At 40.7% G+C, this 19,344-nt stretch overlaps 1 pseudogene across 1 annotated transcript in view; it reads left to right on the top strand.

Annotated features, from left to right (window-relative positions):
* The window catches only part of LOC311122009 (sialoadhesin-like), a 63,896-nt pseudogene extending 50,839 nt beyond the window's left edge, over positions 1-13,057 (top strand). The window contains exons 18-25 of the transcript in view: positions 9,048-9,289; positions 9,402-9,535; positions 9,980-10,139; positions 10,234-10,488; positions 10,658-10,883; positions 11,329-11,383; positions 11,468-11,703; positions 12,801-13,057. The product of the transcript in view is annotated as a sialoadhesin-like (transcript). The remainder of the gene's footprint in view (positions 1-9,047; positions 9,290-9,401; positions 9,536-9,979; positions 10,140-10,233; positions 10,489-10,657; positions 10,884-11,328; positions 11,384-11,467; positions 11,704-12,800) is intronic.
* Positions 13,058-19,344: the final 6,287 nt, after the last annotated feature.

Below are 19,344 nucleotides of genomic sequence, written 5' to 3'. Positions count from 1 at the left end.
GTATGTTGATGATAAATAGGATAGATTATGCTTCTGCTCTTTTTCTATGGGGTTTTGATGTTTCCAGAATGTTTAATTACCTAATGTACTTTTCTCAGTGACTGATATTGATAACATTGATAACAACTTTTTAATATGTAAACTCTTGGACCAAGTTTAACTTGATGTGTTAAAATGATTTACTTGGTATTGCTACAAGACATTATTGAGCAATGCAATTGATGAAAATGAATATTAATACCATAATCACGCATGTTTTATTGTGAAATTATTAATTATTAACCTACCTTAGATGAAGTGTGATTCAGTGTAATGTATGCATCATGTTGTAAATAAGCTCAAAGTTTAAGACAATACATACTAATGTTTGTTCTTTTAAATATTGGAGGTTATCCTGTCATTCTATATCGTCTGTTAACTTGAAAAACTGAATAAAAAATAAACAAAATTTAAACATGTATTCCACAATACTGTAGACAGTTATTATAATATTGAATGAGATCATTGGTTGTCAAGCATGTAAATGTGGCCGCGTTCGACATTGCAGCCGACTTTAAAGGTGAATCTAGACTGACTGATCTACAAATAATATGAAGTAGTTATTTATCATGCAAGGTGATTTGTAGATCAGTCAGTCAGTCAGAAATTACCCATGACACGTCACAGTTTCGATGCTCTTGACCACAGCCTGTGTGAATGAGGAAGCAAGCCATCTCTGAATCAGCGTCTTGGTCCCTGACATAGAGTTGGATAGAGGGCACAGCTTTGCATCGTTTTATGATTGCTTCACAATTGAGGGATATCTCCATTTTAAAGTAGTACATTTCTTCTTCTTCTACTTCCATGAGTTTAATGCTAGTCAATGAACAAACTGAAAGGATGCATACAACGTTATGTCCATGCTTAACCAGTCATCGTAGCTAGTGTGTCTTTTATCCAACTCTGTGGTCTCTCACTACTTCAATGTTGAATCAATCACAGACCTTAAACCTCACAGTCAGTGTCTGTTTCCTTAGACTGCCAGAAAGTTCATCACAAGACCTCTCTCCCCTTCACTCTGTAAGTATGCTTGACAATATCTTAAAATATGTATATTTTATTATTATATGTCTGTAGCCATAAACCATATTCCTCTGTTATGGGCATGGTGATGCTATTGGAAATTATGTTGTGTTGTTTTGCTGTTATGTACAGTATACTCTGTAGATGTATTGTTGCATATGAATCTGATTGGGAGAAATACTGTACATGTGGTTTCATGTATAAGACTGTTGCATGTTATTGTGAGGGCTCTGAGAGTAGTAGATTATAGTGGAGACTTTTGCATGTTATTGTGAGGGCTCTGAGAGTAGTAGATTATAGTGGAGACTTTTGCATGTTATTGTGAGGGCTCTGAGAGTAGTAGATTATAGTGGAGACTTTTGCATGTTATTGTGAGGGCTCGGAGAGTAGTAGATTATAGTGGAGACTTTTGCATGTTATTGTGAGGGCTCTGAGAGTAGTAGATTATAGTGGAGACTTTTGCATGTTATTGTGAGGGCTCTGAGAGTAGTAGATTATAGTGGAGACTTTTACATGTTTTTGTGAGGGCTCTGAGAGTAGTAGATTATAGTGGAGACTTTTTATTGAACATTTGATTGTGAGATACAGTGGGGAAAAAAAGTATTTAGTCAGCCACCAATTGTGCAAGTTCTCCCACTTAAAAAGATGAGAGAGGCCTGTAATTTTCATCATAGGTACATGTCAACTATGACAGACAAATTGAGAAAAAAAAATCCAGAAAATCACATTGTAGGATTTTTAATGAATTTATTTGCAAATTATGGTGGAAAATAAGTATTTGGTCACCTACAAACAAGCAAGATTTCTGGCTCTCACAGACCTGTAACTTCTTCTTTAAGAGGCTCCTCTGTCCTCCACTCGTTACCTGTATTAATGGCACCTGTTTGAACTTGTTATCAGTATAAAAGACACCTGTCCACAACCTCAAACAGTCACACTCCAAACTCCACTATGGCCAAGACCAAAGAGCTGTCAAAGGACACCAGAAACAAAATTGTAGACCTGCACCAGGCTGGGAAGACTGAATCTGCAATAGGTAAGCAGCTTGGTTTGAAGAAATCAACTGTGGGAGCAATTATTAGGAAATGGAAGACCTACAAGACCACTGATAATCTCCCTCGATCTGGGGCTCCACGCAAGATCTCACCCCGTGGGGTCAAAATGATTACAAGAACGGTGAGCAAAAATCCCAGAACCACACGGGGGGACCTAGTGAATGACCTGCAGAGAGCTGGGACCAAAGTAACAAAGCCTACCATCAGTAACACACTACGCCGCCAGGGACTCAATCCTGCAGTGCCAGACGTGTCCCCCTGCTTAAGCCAGTACATGTCCAGGACCGTCTGAAGTTTGCTAGAATGCATTTGGATGATCCAGAAGAGGATTGGGAGAATGTCATATGTCATATGGTCAGATGAAACCAAAATAGAACTTGTCGTGTTTGGAGGACAAAGAATGCTGAGTTGCATCCAAAGAACACCATACCTACTGTGAAGAATGGGGGTGGAAACATAATGCTTTGGGGCTGTTTTTCTGCAAAGGGACCAGGACGACTGATCCGTGTTAAGGAAAGAATGAATGGGGCCATGTATCATGTGATTTTGAGTGAAAACCTCCTTCCATCAGCAAGGGCATTGAAGATGAAACGTGGCTGGGTCTTTCAGCATGACAATGATCCCAAACACACCGCCCGGGCAACGAAGGAGTGGCTTCGTAAGAAGCATTTCAAGGTCTGGAGTGGCCTAGCCAGTCTCCAGATCTCAACCCCATAGAAAATCTTTGGAGGGAGTTGAAAGTCCGTGTTGCCCAGCAACAGCCCCAAAACATCACTGCTCTAGAGGAGATCTGCATGGAGGAATTGGCCAAAATACCAGCAACAGTGTGTGAAAACCTTGTGAAGACTTACAGAAAACGTTTGACCTGTGTCATTGCCAACAAAAGGTATATAACAAAGTATTGAGAAACTTTTGTTATTGACCAAATACTTATTTTCCACCATAATTTGCAAATAAATTCATAAAAAATCCTACAATGTGATTTTCTGGATTTTTTTTCCTAATTTTGTCTGTCATAGTTGACGTGTACCTATGATGAAAATTACAGGCCTCTCTCATCTTTTTAAGTGGGAGAACTTGCACAATTGGTGGCTGACTAAATACTTTTTTTCCCCACTGTATATACTGTACATGTTTAACAGCTTCGTAAGAACTTTAGGGGCAGAATTAACCTGAAACACAGTGATGGTGGGTTGTGGTTAGGAGTAGTATTAGCATGAGATACAGTGATGGTGGGTTGTGTTTAGGAGTAGTATTAACATGAGACACAGTGATGGTGGGTTGTGTTTAGGAGTAGTATTAACATGAGACACAGTGATGGTAGGTTGGAATGCTGACTAACGGATCCTTTTCCAACAATGCAGACTTTATATGAAATAAATAGAAATAGTGACACAAGGAATAAATACACAGTGAATAATAATTAACAATAATTAGTAAAAATAACATGTTTATATACCAGTCCCGAGTTGATGTGCAGGGGTACAAGGTAATTGAGGTAGATATGTATGTACATATAAGAGAAAGGGGGATGCCTAGTCAGTTGCACAACTGAATACATTCAACTGAAATGTGTCTTCCACATTTAACCCAACCACTCTGAATCAGAGCAGTGTGGGGGGCTGCTTTAATCGACGCCATCGGTGCCGGTGATCAGTTCTTGTTGGGGGTTAACTGCCTTGTTCAAGGGCAGAACTGCAGATTTTTCCATCTTGCCGGTTCGGGGATTCCAACCAGCAACCTTTACTGGCCAAACACTCTTAACCCCTAGGCTACCTGCCGCCCCATAGGTAGGAGCAAAGTGACTCGGCATCAGGATAGATAATAGACTAAGATGTAGCAGCAGCTTATGTGGAGCAGTAACAGCAGCATGTGTGGTGAGAGTGAAAGTGTGTGTGTGTGTGTGTTTGTGTGTGCGCGCGTGTGTGTGTGTGAGAGAGTGTGTTTGTGTGTGTGGTGTCAGTATGCATGTGTGCTCATGTTATGTGTGTGTTAGCATATGTGTGACTGTATCACACAGTCGTCCGGAGCATCTGGTGCTCTCATAAATGGTTCAGTGTTGCTTGCATCGAAGCGAACATAGAAGGCATTTACTGTAGCTCGTCGTGTAGGATTGTGTCACTGGGCAGCTTCGTGGCTGGATTTCCCTTTGGAATCCATGATAGTTTGCAAGCCCTGCCACATCCTTCGATCTTCAGAGCCAGCGTAGTTGGATTCGACCGTAGTCCTGAATTGACGCTGTGCCGGTTTGATTGCTCATCGGAGGTCATAGGGAGATTTCTTATAAGCGTCAGGATTAGTGTCCTGCTACTTGAAAGCGGAAGCTTTCAAGCCCTCTAGCCTTTAGCTCTGTGTGGATGTTGCCTGTAATCCATTGCTTCTGGTTGGGGTATGTACGTACGTCACTGTGCGGACAATGTTGGTGATGCACTTATTAATGAAGCCGGTGACTGATCTGGTAAACTCAATGTTATCGGCTGAATCCCGGAACATATTCCAGTCTGTGCTAGCGAAACAGTCCTGTAGCTTAGCATCCACTTGATCGGACCACTTCCGTATTTAGCGTGTCACTGGTAGATGGAGGCCACTGTGTTCTTGGGGACTTTCAATGCTGCAGCCATTTTTTGGTACCCTTCCCCAGATCTCAACACAATCCTGTCTCAGATCTCTACGAACAATTCCTTAGACCTCATGGCTTGGATTTTGCTCTGACATGCACTGACAACTGTGGGAACTTATATAGACAGGTGTGCCTTTCCAAATCATGTCCAATCAATTGAATTTGCCACACATGGACTCCAATCAAGTTCTAGAAACATCTCAAGGATGATAAATGGAAACAGGATGCACCTGAGCTCAATTTCGAGTCTCATAGCAAAGGGTCTGAATACTTATTTAAATAAGGTATTTCTGTTTTTTATGTCTAATAGATTTGCTATAATGTTGGAAAACCTGTTTTAGTTTAGTCATTATGGGGTATTGTGTGTAGATTGATGAGGAAATCAATTAATTTAATCCCTTTTAGAATAAGGCTGTAACGTAACAAAATGTGGAAATACTTTCCGAATGCACTGTATATTGAAAACACTTTACATTAGACTATACAGTATATGGACAGCAGCAGTCAATACAGCAGGCTATGGTGATGATGATACTGATGCCTCTGCTAGCTAATGCTACTACCAGGACTGTACACAAGGGTCAACAGTGTAACATAATATGATAGTGGCATGTTGTACTACTACAGACATCAGGGTTTTTTTGGTGCATAAATGTGACTTTGTCAATTAGTAGCCAGTTTTGTGTTTCACCATTCGATCTGATTAATTTCCAGTTTGTTATGTTGTTATTAGCCCAACATTATTGAGGACATTGTTATTAGGAGGCTGCAGTACTGTTGAGATGCAGTAGGGGGAGCTCTAGTGAAGAACACTGGAACCTTCAGTAGCACTTTGATACAGCTAATGAGGAGTGTAAATGGATTGAGTTCGTAGAATAGAATAAATAACATCATGGAACATTGACCTGTTCCATGTAGAACTCAGATGGGAAGGCAACACATTCTAAGATATTATAAACATTCCAAATAGAATAGTCAACATATTGTTAACATAGTTCTGTATTTAAATAAAAGTGGAAATGGGGGACATTTTTTATCCATTTTAGAAATGTAGGGCCCACTCTAATACAGTAACCTCCCTTTCCTGACATGCTGTTCTGGTCCTCATGCATGTTAATGACTTAAAGAGGAAGGAGAGGACAGTTCTGTATCAGCTACTTCTGTACTGACTACTTTAAGTATTTGTCAACCACGAAACGGACACTTACTGTCAGTCTCCACACTATCAGTAAATTGACTCACTGTACAAGACCTCTCCCCTTCACTTCAATCTGTAAGTACTCTTGATGATATCTTGAAATATTGTTTTGGGTTATTGGTTTTTAGTCATTAATCATATACTTGAGGGTAGAAGTGTCTCAGTGTAGGAGTGTTGATCTACATAGGGATGAGATTATTAACCAGGGTAAAAATACATGCAAACAAACATTTGAATCCCTGCTCAGTGTGTGTGAATGACACAGTGGATTTAGCTGAGGGCCCTTTAGGGCCAGACTGATAGGGAGTAGGGTTGACATCTATACTGTGTAGGATGTGTTTTAACTTTTCTACATCCATAACAACCAGCTCTCTAGACTTTGATACAGACTCCATGGTCCTTATGTGCCTTCTCTACAGATGACCTGTGTGTGTGTGTGTGAGTCTTTGGGCTGCTGAACAGCTTTACGAACCGTAGAGGATTGAACATTTATCCTCCTATATTTGAACAAAACAGCTTCAGAACAATCAATGTAGAAATATGTGTTTACAGTACTACATATCTGTTCAATAAGTGATTGTTGATGTTGATGATGTCTTTATTGTATACATTAGGAAATTGTTTTTGCATCATACATAATCTCATCTTAAATAGACAGACGTAGACAGACATGCAGCAAGTCACACACATTATATACATTGTACAATAGACTTACATACAGACATTATTCACATAGACAAATCACATGTTGCGACTTACTGAATCATTTTACTTTTTGTTTTGTTTTGAGCTGTGTTTTGGTTGTTACATCAGTGCCAGTATTCATTAAGTGTCTCAGTGTAGGAGTGCTGATGTAGGATCAGGTCTCCCTGGTCCATATAATAATCTAAAAAGTTAAATTGATCCTATATCAGCACTCCTGGTATACTCAGAGACACTTTGTGAATACTTCAATGTATCAGGAGTAGTTATTCACCAGCTATAGAGTGAGTTGTTGTTTATGTTTCTAAGACTGCAGGGTGGGAGATGCAACAATGGCCTTGAGAACAGCAGGAAGTGTGTTGGTGGTCTTTCTCTGGTCTATGGCAGGTATGGTCTAATTCTTATATTTTCGTTGCTCTGTTTAACAATCTACAGACATTTCTAAAAGGATAAGAATCATAATGTTATTCTGGTGTGTTCTGTTAGGTGTCTCCACTTCACATTAAATAGTTATCTTTCACACCGCAGTGAGTGATGGTTAGGTCCATTCACACTTCAGCACATCAGCAGCAGTAGCAGAATTAGAATGTTGTCAACCATCAGCAGGGTTGGGCTCAATTCCATTTCAATTCAGGAAGTAGACTGAAATTCAAATTCCAATTATTTTCAATGCTTTCAATTAGGAACATTTGGAAGAATTGGAATTGGAATTTGGTTTAGTTTCTGAATTGACTGGAATTTAAACGGGATTGACCCCAACACTGCTTTTTACTTCCATGATGTATACTGAAATTAATACTAGAATTACACTATATATACAAAAGTATGTGGACACCCTTTCAAATTAGTGAATTCGGCTATTTCAGCCACACAAGTTGCTGACAGGTGTATGAAATCGAGCAAACAGCCATTTAATCTACATAGACAAACATTGGCAGTAAAATGGCCTTACTGATGAAGAGCTCAGTGACTTTCAACGTGGCTCCATCATAGGATGCCACCTTTCTAACAAGTCAGTTTGTCAAATTTCTGCCCTGCTAGAGCTGCCCCGGTCGACTGCAAGTTCTGTTATTGTGAAGTGGAAACATCTAGGAGCAATAACGTCTCAGCCTCGAACTGGTAGGCCACACAAGCTCACAGAGAACGGGACCGCTGAGGGCTGAAGTCATCTGTCCTCGGTTGCAACACTCACTACAGTTCCAAACTACCTCTAGAAACAATGTCAGCACAATAACTCTACATCGGGAGCTTCATGAAATGTGTTTCCATTGCTGAGCAGCCACACACAAGCCTAAGATCACATTGGGCAATGCCAAACGTCGGCTGGGGTGGTGTAAAGCTCGCCGCCATTGGACAGTGGAAACTAGTTCTCTGGAGTGATGAATCACACTTCACCATCTGGCAGTCCGACGGACAAATCTGGGTTTGGCGGATGCCAGGAGAACGCTACCTACCCCATTTCGTAGTTCCAACTGTAAAGTTCGGTGGAGGAGGAATAATGGTCTGGGGCAGTTTTTCATGGTTCGGGCTAGGCCCCTTAGTTCTGGTGAAGGGAACTCTTAACGCTACAGCATACAATGACATTCTAGACGATTCTTTTTAATTAATATGCCATTTAGCAGACGATTTTATCCAAAGCGACTTACAGTCATGCGTGCATACATTTTTTTTGTGTATGGGTGGTCCCGGGGATCGAACCCACTACCTTGGCGTTACAAGCGCCGTGCTCTACCAGCTGAGCTACAGAGGATTCTGAGCTTCCAACTTTGTGGCAACACAGGCCCTTTCTTGTCTCAGGATGACAATGCCCACGTGTACAAAGCGAGGTCCATACAGAAATGGTTTGTCGAGATCGGTTTGGAAGAACTTGACTGGCCTGCATAGATCCCTGACCTCAACCCCATTGAATACCTTTGGGATGAAATGGAACGCCGACTGCGAGCCAGGCCTAATTGCCCAATATCAGCGCCCGACCTCACTAATGCTCTTGTGGCTGAATAGAAGCAAATCCCCGCAGCAATGTTCCAACATCTAGTGGAAAGCCTTCCCAGAAGAGTGGAAGCTGTTGTAGAAGCAAATGGGGGACCAACTCCATATTAATGCCCATGATTTTGGAATGAGATGTCAGACAAGCAGGTCTCCACATACTTTTGGCCGTGTAGTGTGTATAAGGGAATGTACATTTGTGTAGATGGGTTATACAGTATCCTGCACATTTTTACATGCATTTGGATGTAATATTGTCATGTCTGTTTGTTCATGTACTTGACACCACAAATGAAGTTCTCTTATGGTTGAGTCCTGTGACATGGCACTGTGTTTCAGGTGTTCTAGGGCAAAATACTATGTGGAGTGTCTGTGCCTTAAAGGGGTCATCAGTGGACCTGCGCTGTCCTGTAACAAATTCCAGTTGGACCCGATTCACAGAGAAAATCTGGTTTAACAAACGGTTGAATGGTAAGCCTTATGATCTGAGATGGGACCCTAAGAATGAAGGTCGTGTGGAGTACCATGGAACTACAGAGAAGGACTGCATCCTGAGAATAACAGACCTGAGAGAGAGTGACAACGCAACATATCACTTCAGATATAAAACAATCCTGTACTCAGGATGGAAAGATGGCTCACATGGATTCACTCTCAGTCTCACAGGTATTGCATAAATAGTATAGTACAACAAGTTATTTATGACATGTTCTATGAGAACAGTGAAATGGTGGTAACTGACAGACACTGGTGTTGTTTTCATACCCTCTCCCTTTAGATCTGAAGCTAAAGGTGGAGAAGACATGGATATATTCCAAGACACTGACCTGTAGCACCACCTGTCCTCTGACTGGCAACCCCACTTACATCTGGTACAAGAACGGACAACATCTAGATGAGAGCACCTACAAGGTAAAATACTCAGTCTCCAGTTACTATGAAGACAGCTACTCCTGTGCTGTAAAAGGCCATGAGGATCTCCGCTCTCCTGCAGTCTGTGACTGGAAATACAAAAAAGTGTGGATTCAAACACAGTGTTTAACTCTACCAATACCAACAGCTAAAATGGTTATGATTTATACTGAAACTACTTGAAATTAACACTTTCCTTCTTTACTTTGCACCCAAAGAAACAAAACATGAAACGTTAAAACTATTAACAGATAGTCTCTTTATTTTTCAGGTGATCGTGATAAGAACTGCTGGAGTGTGACTTACACCAACAGAAGAATCTGTGTCTTAAAGAACTCCACAGTGGACATATCCTGCTCTTACACTCATCCCAGTAGTTATATAGAAGAAGGTTCATTCTGGTTTACACAAAAAGACCCTCTAGATCTTAGTTCATACTCAAAGTATGCATGTCGTGTGGAGTACAATAGGAACACAGAGAATCACCACACCATGATAATCACAGACCTGACAGAGAATGACTCGGCTGAATACAAATTCAGATTACTAACAACAGATGAGGGGAGATTTTCTGGAATTCCTGGGGTGATCTTGACTGTCACAGGTAATACTCCACATACAGTTACTACTGTAATAGGACAAGTCTAATCACATCACACGCCTGTCTGGAGTCAAATATGACTTATGTTTCCTCTTAGATATCCTGTTGGAGATGGATAATACTTCTGTGTCAGAGGGGAAGAGAGTCACACTGAGATGTAGAACCAAATGTCCTGTCGGTCTCAACCCCACCTACATCTGGTACAAGAACGGACAACGGCTGACCAACCCAATCACCAGTTATAACAGCCTGATCCTAGACCCAGTCTGCAGTGAGGATGCAGGGAACTACTCCTGTGCTCTAGAAGGCTTTGAGAGAATCCGCTCTCCAGAAGAGCCTCTCACTGTCAGATGTGAGTACATGGGGTGTTGATATATCTACAGTAAAAGTCATTGATATCATCTCTCTAATACATGGTACTATATGTCAGTGTAATATACTAATCTATAGTAATTTACATCATCTCCATGTGCATTACATGTTATATGAGTTCCTTTTTTATCCATCATCTTCAACACCAGATGGCCCAAAGAGCACCTCAGTGTCAGTCAGTCCCTCTGGTGAAATAGTGGAGGGCAGTTCAGTGACTCTGACCTGCAGCAGTGATGCCAACCCACCTGTGGACAAATACACCTGGTATTTTAAAAATAAGACTTTTCAAAATGGATTTAGACAGATCTACAACATAAATAACTTCAAGTCTAAGGACAATGGACATTACCACTGTGAGGCCTGGAATGGAAGAGGGTCTAGGAACTCTACAGCTCTGATGATAATTTTACCAGGTGAAGTTTCATCTTCAATATTTCAATACAAAATTACATTTCAAGCTAATATTAATAATTATACTTTGGCTTATCATACTTTGTTTTATAATTAAATATACGTTGAGATGAGATCACTTAACAAATATTGAATTATTTTCCTGTACTAAGTTTATTTTCAGTTTATAACATGCCAGTTCTCGTATCATCTATATTTTAATTTAGGGAAACAAACATCAGTTATGACTGCAGCTGTAGGAATCATAGTGGTTGTTCTGGTTCTCATCCTCTGTCTCTCTGGTTTCATTGGTTCAGGTGAGTGATCTTTTAAATATTATTTAACTCTTAACACTTTTTTATTAACTTAATTTGTTAATTGATTCATTCATTCATTCAATAATAAATAAATAAATAAATGTGCAAACCAGGAAGAAGGCCTCCAAATCCACCTCTGACACAAGAGACACATCAGAGAATGTACAGGTGAGTCTGTTAGAATCAGCTTATTTTTTATTGCTTTGTGGAACACTTCCACTCCTCATGTTGTCTGTCCTCTCTCTCCATCAGGGAGACTCTAGTCCAGTATATGACAACATCTCAAGCATGGCCATGACCCCTACTGCAACACAGACAGCGGCCACCGTAGACAAGGATGACGTTAACTACGCCAGCGTCCACTTCTCTCGCTCCAAAAACCAGGAAGTGCCTCTGTACTCCACCGTCCAACTGCCTCAACCCCAGAAACAGGACGAGGATGTCCAGTACGCTGCTGTGAAATTCAACCGCCCCAGTACTGCCACACCGTGAGCAAATTCGGCCATTAAAATAACATGGAGCCAATACTAGAACATTGTGAATACACCGCATTAAAGGATACGTTTGCTTTTTTACAACCAAATTTCTATTTTGTATGTAAATGACATGTTATAGAAGAGTCCACACCTTTTCTTTGCGATTTCACTTGTTGTTTAGAAACTTAACCCAACCAGCAATTAACTTCCTCATCCTTGTTGTGCAGTACAGAGGCTCTGAAAAAACATCAACAAATGCTCTAAAAACACCCAAATACGTCCTTTTAGAAACTGAAATGCTCTCAGTAAAGTGATGCAGGTCTTTAGATGTTGCAGTTGTACACATTAAATTGTGTCATTCCAAACTTTATCCGCAAGATTATATTCCATTTAGTGTGACTGACGCTGTTTCCCCTGTCCAACTGTTCCATTCTCCGTGTAGCCTGCTGCTAGAATGGACCAGAGGCATCGTTCGAGTCGCAACAACATGGAACATAACGTTGCGGATGAAGTTCAGAATTACACAATTTCATACGTACAAACTCTAAAGACGTGCATCACTACAGACTACTTTTTCGTTTCTAAAAGGATGTTTTGGGTGTTTTTGGAGCCCACTTACTGCACACGAGGATGAATAAGTGAATCGCTGGTTGGGGATAGTTTCACAAAAACAAGAGAAATCGCAAAAATAATAATCTGGACCCTTCTATAACATACTAATTACATATATATTTTTTTGGGATTTGGTTGTTAACAAGCTATATTCTAGTTTCAGCTCATTCATATGCTGCTGTTTATCGGACGAGAGGACCATAATGTCATTACTAAGCATAAAAGTTGTCCCCTAGTGGCCACTAGTGATGGCATTTCCTTAAACTACGAACCCAACAATGGACATCTCAAGACAATTACTATGTCTATAATGAGAGAGTGGTGGTTTTGAGGATCTGTTCTATCTATGTGTTCCAAATGGAACCCTATTCCCTATTTAGTGCACTACTTTTGACTAGAGACATAAAGGCCTTGTTCAAAGTAATGCACTATAAAGAGGATAAGATGGGGGGTTTTGGGACACATTTTCTGTTTAATTTCTGTTTCTCTCTCCACAGACCAGCAGCAGCACAAGCAGCTGAGGAGGACTCCTCTGAGATCTACAGTAGAGTCAACTACCCAGAACCAAGAAGACCTGAAAACAAGTCTGACAAAACCCCTGTATATCTGGACCTGTATAGTCCAACTAAGTGATATAATAATATATAATAATATATGCCATTTATTCAAAGTTAGTTGGAGTGCTGATCTAGGGTCAGTTGTGCATTTTGAACAATGATGAATAAGAGGGGGAACCTTGTAAATAATGTTTGTGTTAAATATATTCCATTCCATTTTTTAAGTAACATAGAACAAATATATAAGTTACAGCAAACCCAGAATCTGAACACAAAGACTTTGACAATACCTTTGCTTTGTATTTCTGAAGTAGCCTCGATGTCCAGTTAGATTTTATATGAAGGCTAAGAACATAATTGTTTTAAAATGTCTTCTTGATGTTTGCTCTCAGGAACAATACATTTATTCTATTCTATTCTATTACGTTATACAGTACTGTAAGATGATACATAATATATGTTTGCTTGATATTTTCATATACATTTTTTATTGCTTTTATGACAAAGTTATAAAGTAATATTTTGCCTCAGTGTCCTGATGCAACAACTTGATGCAACGTTTCTTATCGCTTTTATAAAAATACAAAATATTGGAAACTATTAAGTGTGGATTGTGTTTAATCAACTTTTAAGAATAAACTTAATTGTCATTGTTTTTACCTTGTTATAACAGTATCACACCTCTTGTACTGTACAGTACACACATTAACTACAAATAATACATTTACATTGGTTTGTATAGCAATAGTGGTTTATTCACCTTCATCATCATCATCAACATCATGTCTGTATAAAATATACACAGACACTTTCAGAAGGAGCAATGTCCAGCACCTAGACACACAACCAGTTACATTAAATATTATGTATTGTCATTTTTAAAACTCACATCATGCAGACACAATATGACATAACATGAATGTTTGGAGTGTTTAAGGTAGTTCCATTAGCGAGGGCATTCCACTCTGGAACACAGAAAGATGGAACATTCCGGAATGTTCGATGATTGATAATAATACATCTCACAGTTAACAAGTTCAGACCAAACAGTGAGATTATTGCTTGACTTAAAGCCTTTTGTCCTTAGAAGAATAACAGTCCACCATTTTGTCCAACTAGCAGTTAGAGAATAGATTACATCATTGTATAGTGAGAATATGATGTCATATAGAATGAGTGCTATGGTCTCTAACGTGGTGTGTCTCTTGACCTCCTAACAAGTACCGCACAGCAAGCGGTACCGGAGTGCCAAGTCTAGGTCCAAAAGGCTTCTAACAGCTTCTACCCCCAAGCCATAAACTCCTGAACAGCTAATCATGGCTACCCGGACTATTTGCATTGCCCCCCCACCCCACCCCAACCCCCTCTTTTACGCTGCTGCTACTCTGTTTATTATTTATGCATAGTCACTTTAACTCTACCCACATGTACATATTAACTCAATTACCTCGACTAACCGGTTTCCCCACACATTGACGCTGTACCGGTACACCCTGTATATAGCCTCCCTACTGATATTTTATTTTACTGCTGCTCTTTAATTATTGGCTATTTTCAATTTTACTTATTTTTTACTTAACACTTTTTTTATTATTATTATAATTTTTTCTTAAAAACTTCATTGTTGGTTAAGGGCTTGTAAGTAAGCATTTCACTGTAAGGTATACCTGTTGTATGTGGCAAATACAATTTGATTTGATTTGATTTGGTGTCTGACCTTCCCAGGTCGGTATCTCTCTTTGGGGACAGAGAGGGGCTAGGGGTGGATGGGAGAGTGGAGATCCCATGGAGAGATACCTTTTATCCCCCTGAGAGCCCCACTGAGTTTGGATAGAGCTAGGGGTGGGGGCAGTGGGGGTCAATATGGGCATCCCTTCCCACATTCACATGATGTGTCACTAAATGATGTTGTCGAACAGATGCATGGACTGCATGATGTTCTCATCCTGGACGGGATGCAGGAAGGGACAAAAAGCACAATGGGTAAGAAGCAGTTGGAGAGAAGGTTTAAACAGTAGAATAGCAGAAGCAGGTTCACTATTAAAAGTTCATATTCTGTTAACTCATACCAAAATAATGTTGTTGACTTGTCCTATACTCATATTTGTGGCCAAAGAATAAATTGGAGAAAAAAAAACAACTTTAAAAACCCCACCTCAGGAATATGATGTCATACTCCTGAGGAGGATGAGCTGGCCAATCAGCGGTCTACAGTACATTGCATGAATATTTTTTTATGACCAGTATACGCCCACAGCATTCTGTTGTTGGGGTACGCCCACCCCATTCCAACACAGAAAAGCTGCTTTTTAACATACTTAATTATAATTTGTTGGAAGGAAAACTATTTAACTCATATTGTAAGAAAGTATACGTCATATTTCATATACATCTGGAAACACTGGACAGTTACTTTAAAGGTTTAAAGGTGTAGTCTGACTTTTAGTGTGCGTCCCAAATGGCACCCTATTCCCTACAAAGTGCACTAATTTGGCACCCTATTCCCTATATAGCTCACTACTTTAGCGTTTTTTAATTGTGAGAGACAGTCATCGCGCCTATTCCTTAGAAATTATTTAGAAATCTGATCATAGATCTGTGGTTAGTTGTTACCAAGAAGAAGTTGTCAACGTGCTCTTTGGGGGGGGGGGGGGGGGGCGTCGTTCTGCATACAGGGGTACGTACACGTTCCCATCTTATCATGGAGCTCATGATATCAGTCATCTCCTGGAATGCACACACACACACGTGCACACACACACACACATGCGCGCAGGCTCACACCACACACTGTGTTATAAAGGCCATTACAAACCAAGATTGACCTGCCAACAAGCCAATTGCTGCTGTGTGTCCTCTAATTACCTTGCTAGTGTCCGCCTACTGGGCGGAGCTAATCTGATAAAGAGGGAAATGGGAGCAGAGCTAACAACAAAGAAGTTGTTACTATGGTTACTGTGTGTGTAAAATAATGTAAGTAGCCCTAGTTGAGTGTTGATAGTAAAGTCTGTTTGCAGGAATTGATGTTTGTATGTGCCTTTGCTGATCATTTGTTAGCATGACCTGGCTAGCATGCTGAATGTTTGTAGCCCACCACTAATGATAATGCTGAGGCTCCAGGGGGGCTATTCAGTCTGATGCCATTATCTCACCTTTCAGTCTTTACTGGTGTGATTGTATGCTACAGTGGCAGTGCCTTTCCAACATGGTGGTCATTTTCCAGGCCTGGTGCTTTATCCTAGACTTCTAGCATACTTGACATGGCTAATGCTAGCTTCAGGCCCTGCCTGGGCCTGCTTACCATTTAGCCATCAATGTTCATTGATATGTGATTCAGGCACTGCAATATTATGCATGTTTAGCTTTATAATGTTCAACTGAGAACATAATTTATTGCATTTATCTTAACTTGTGATGCAGTAGTGTGTGAATATGTATAGGCAGGGGCGGTGTGTTCAATAGGGCGATATGGGCGACGCACTGCCAAACGGGAAAAGGAAGGGATTTTTTTTCTAATCAATTATATCACGGCAACAGTAGTTATCAGTGTTGTAATCTAGACATCTGATCTGCCACAGTGCCACTAAATGTCCAATCAGGCTAAAGTCGTGCTTCAAATGCCCCCCCCCCCCCCCCCCTTTTGGGGCGATTTCAGTCAGGTTGAAAATCGCCCAGAAGTCTCTCATAGACTCCCATGTAAAATCTATTTTTTTCAAATATCAGAGCTTTCAATACAATCTCTATGGGTTTCTGAGGGCTTGCACTTACGCGCTTTCGTCATACGTAACATAACCATGAACGTAACTAAGAAAAGAGCGGGTAGCAGCGTGAATCAATTCACTACTACTATCAAAATGGCTAGGCTTCAGTGCAACTCGATTGTGTCTTTGAAAGAAGTTCGTTTTGTCGGCGAACAAATGAAGATAAATTGGCAACGAAACAATTAGGACCTCCCAGACCAAATGTAATAATTCAACAGGTTTCTACTAAAGGGGGGAAGTCCTACACCCGAGGATTTTCCAAAAATTGGTACGAACGAAAAACCTGGCTAGCAGCCTGCGATGTAGCTAATGCAGTCTTCTGCTACCCCCTGCTTACTCTTTCACCCTGAAGGCGGCACGGCAGACAGCACCGCTTGGACAGCGACTGGTGTGTAACGGACATGCACCATCTTTCAGGAAAGATTAAGAAACATGAGCTGTCAAAGACCCACATGGATAGCTGTTTGAGATTGTCTGCTTTGGGGAGAGTGAACATTCCCACTCAACTGGATGAGGGATACAGGCTAGCTGTCCGCCGCCACAACGATGAGGTTAGTGTTGATAATCACAAGTTTACTGGAGAACTGAAACTGACAAGGCTGACAAGATAGGACCCTTTTGTCCATTGTTATTTAATAGGAACAGAACTTATAACCAGCTCCTGACCTAAATAGATCTTAGCACAACATTTTACTCAACATATCATATTCCATATTCACTATAACAAATATATTTACTACGACATTAGCAAGAACCGCCACATCCTCAGCCGGCTAATCCAGTGTGTGAAGTTTTGCGGAGTGTTTGAGTTAGCTTTGCGAGGCAAAGATGAAACTGAGGGCTCCACCAACCCTGGTAAGCCAACACTTTTGAGATCAGTCAATAAATGCTTCTGGTATTGACTTATATGCTGCCCCTGTCTTCATGTTGTTGCTGGACATATCTTTTTTAAAATGTGTGTAGGTCACCTAAATCATCAGAAAAATTGCCCCCCCTGAGAATTTTTTCAGGAGCCGCCACTGTGTATAGGCCTAATTGCCTTGTATAGCATTTGTGTGTGTATAACTTTAAATGGTTAATTCTATTTCCATGTATCTCTTTCTCCTCCTAGAAACCCTGTTGTATAAGTACCCAAAGTGAACCAGAGTGTCTTGTTGTGGTGACAATAAAAACCCTTTACCTGTCATCCTTTGCCGGACATCCCTGTGTTCCTTCACACATTCCTGAGTCAGTCCTTAGTGTTTAGTAGAGGTCATCCAGACCCTTGTAGTTTTTTACATGGACAAACAGCTAGCTGGAGCTCGTCTGAGCGGTTAGCTGGATATGCAGAGACCCACTACGGACTTAATGCTGATTGGTTTAGGTTCTGCCCACTATAGTGCTGTCTGGTCAGAACATGGTGTTGAGGCCCGTCACTCTACTCTTGATGGTCACCACCACCACACATGCAGACACAGCTGTTTCCATTTGAAGATGTTTTATATTATTGTGTGGTTATATTCGCTGGACTCACACTTCTGTAAGGAACTGCATGTCAAAAGTCTGTCAGCAACACAACACTTTTTCTCAAGACTGCAGATGCCGCACACTAATTAAAGGTGATTGGTTGTGTTGCTGCAGCGCAGTCCAAGTGCCCTGATTGGTTGGATGAACAGCAGTGTTAAGGGTGATTGACAGGGCTGCAGGCCAATCAGGTTGAGAGCACACGCACACTGTCATACCATGTCCATAGGGCTCTTGTAAAAAGGTAGTGCACTATATAAGGATTAGGGTGTCATTTGGGACGTAGTCCATGTAACAGAATGACAGTGGCATGTTGTACTACTACAGACATGTGCTTGAATGTGACTTTATCAAGTAGTAGCCAGTGTTGTGTTTCACCATTCTACCTGATTCATGTCCAGTTTGTTATGTTGTTATTAGACCAACATTATAGAGGACTTTATTATTAGGAGGCTGCAGTAATGTTGAGATGCCAGTAGGGGGAGCTCTAGTCTACAACACTAGAACCGTCAGTAGCACTTTGATACAGCTGATGAGAGCGTAAATTGAATGGGTTTGTAGAATAGAATGAAAATCGAATCAAAAGGTGTAGACCTTACCGTGAAATGCTTACTTACAAGCACGTGGAACCGGCCAAATGTCTGTGGCATACCACCCTGCATCCCACTGCTGGCTTGTCTCTGAAGCTAAGCAGAGTTGACCTTGGTCAGTTCCTGGATGGGAGACCAGATGTAGCTGGAAGTGGTGTTGGAGGGCCAGTAGGAGGCACTCTTTCCTCTGGTCTAAAAAAAAGTATATCCCAGGGCAATGATTGGGGACATTGCCCTGTGTAGGGTGCAGTCTTTAGGATGGGATGTTAAATGGGTGTTCTGACTCTCTGTGGTCACTAAAGATCCCATGGCACTTATTGTAAGATTAGGGGTGTTAACCCCGGTGTCCTAGCTAAAATTCCCAATCTGGCTCTCATGCCACCTAATCATCCCCAGCTTTTAATTGGCTCATGCCCCCTCCTCTCCCCTTTTAAGTATTCACCAGGTTGTTGCTTTAAATGAGAATGTGTTCTGAGTCAACTTACCTGGTAAAATAAGGTTTAGATCAATTATAATAAAATATATACATAGAACTTTGACCTGTTCCATGTAGAACTCAGAAGGGCAAGGCAACACATTCTAAGATACTATAAACATTCCAAATAGTAGGCTATAGTAAACATATTGTTT

The sequence above is a fragment of the Coregonus lavaretus genome (assembly GCF_964263955.1).
Source record: "Coregonus lavaretus genome assembly, contig: HAP1_SCAFFOLD_419, whole genome shotgun sequence".
Taxonomy (NCBI): domain Eukaryota; kingdom Metazoa; phylum Chordata; class Actinopteri; order Salmoniformes; family Salmonidae; genus Coregonus; species Coregonus lavaretus.
This window is presented reverse-complemented; position numbering and strand designations above follow the sequence as displayed.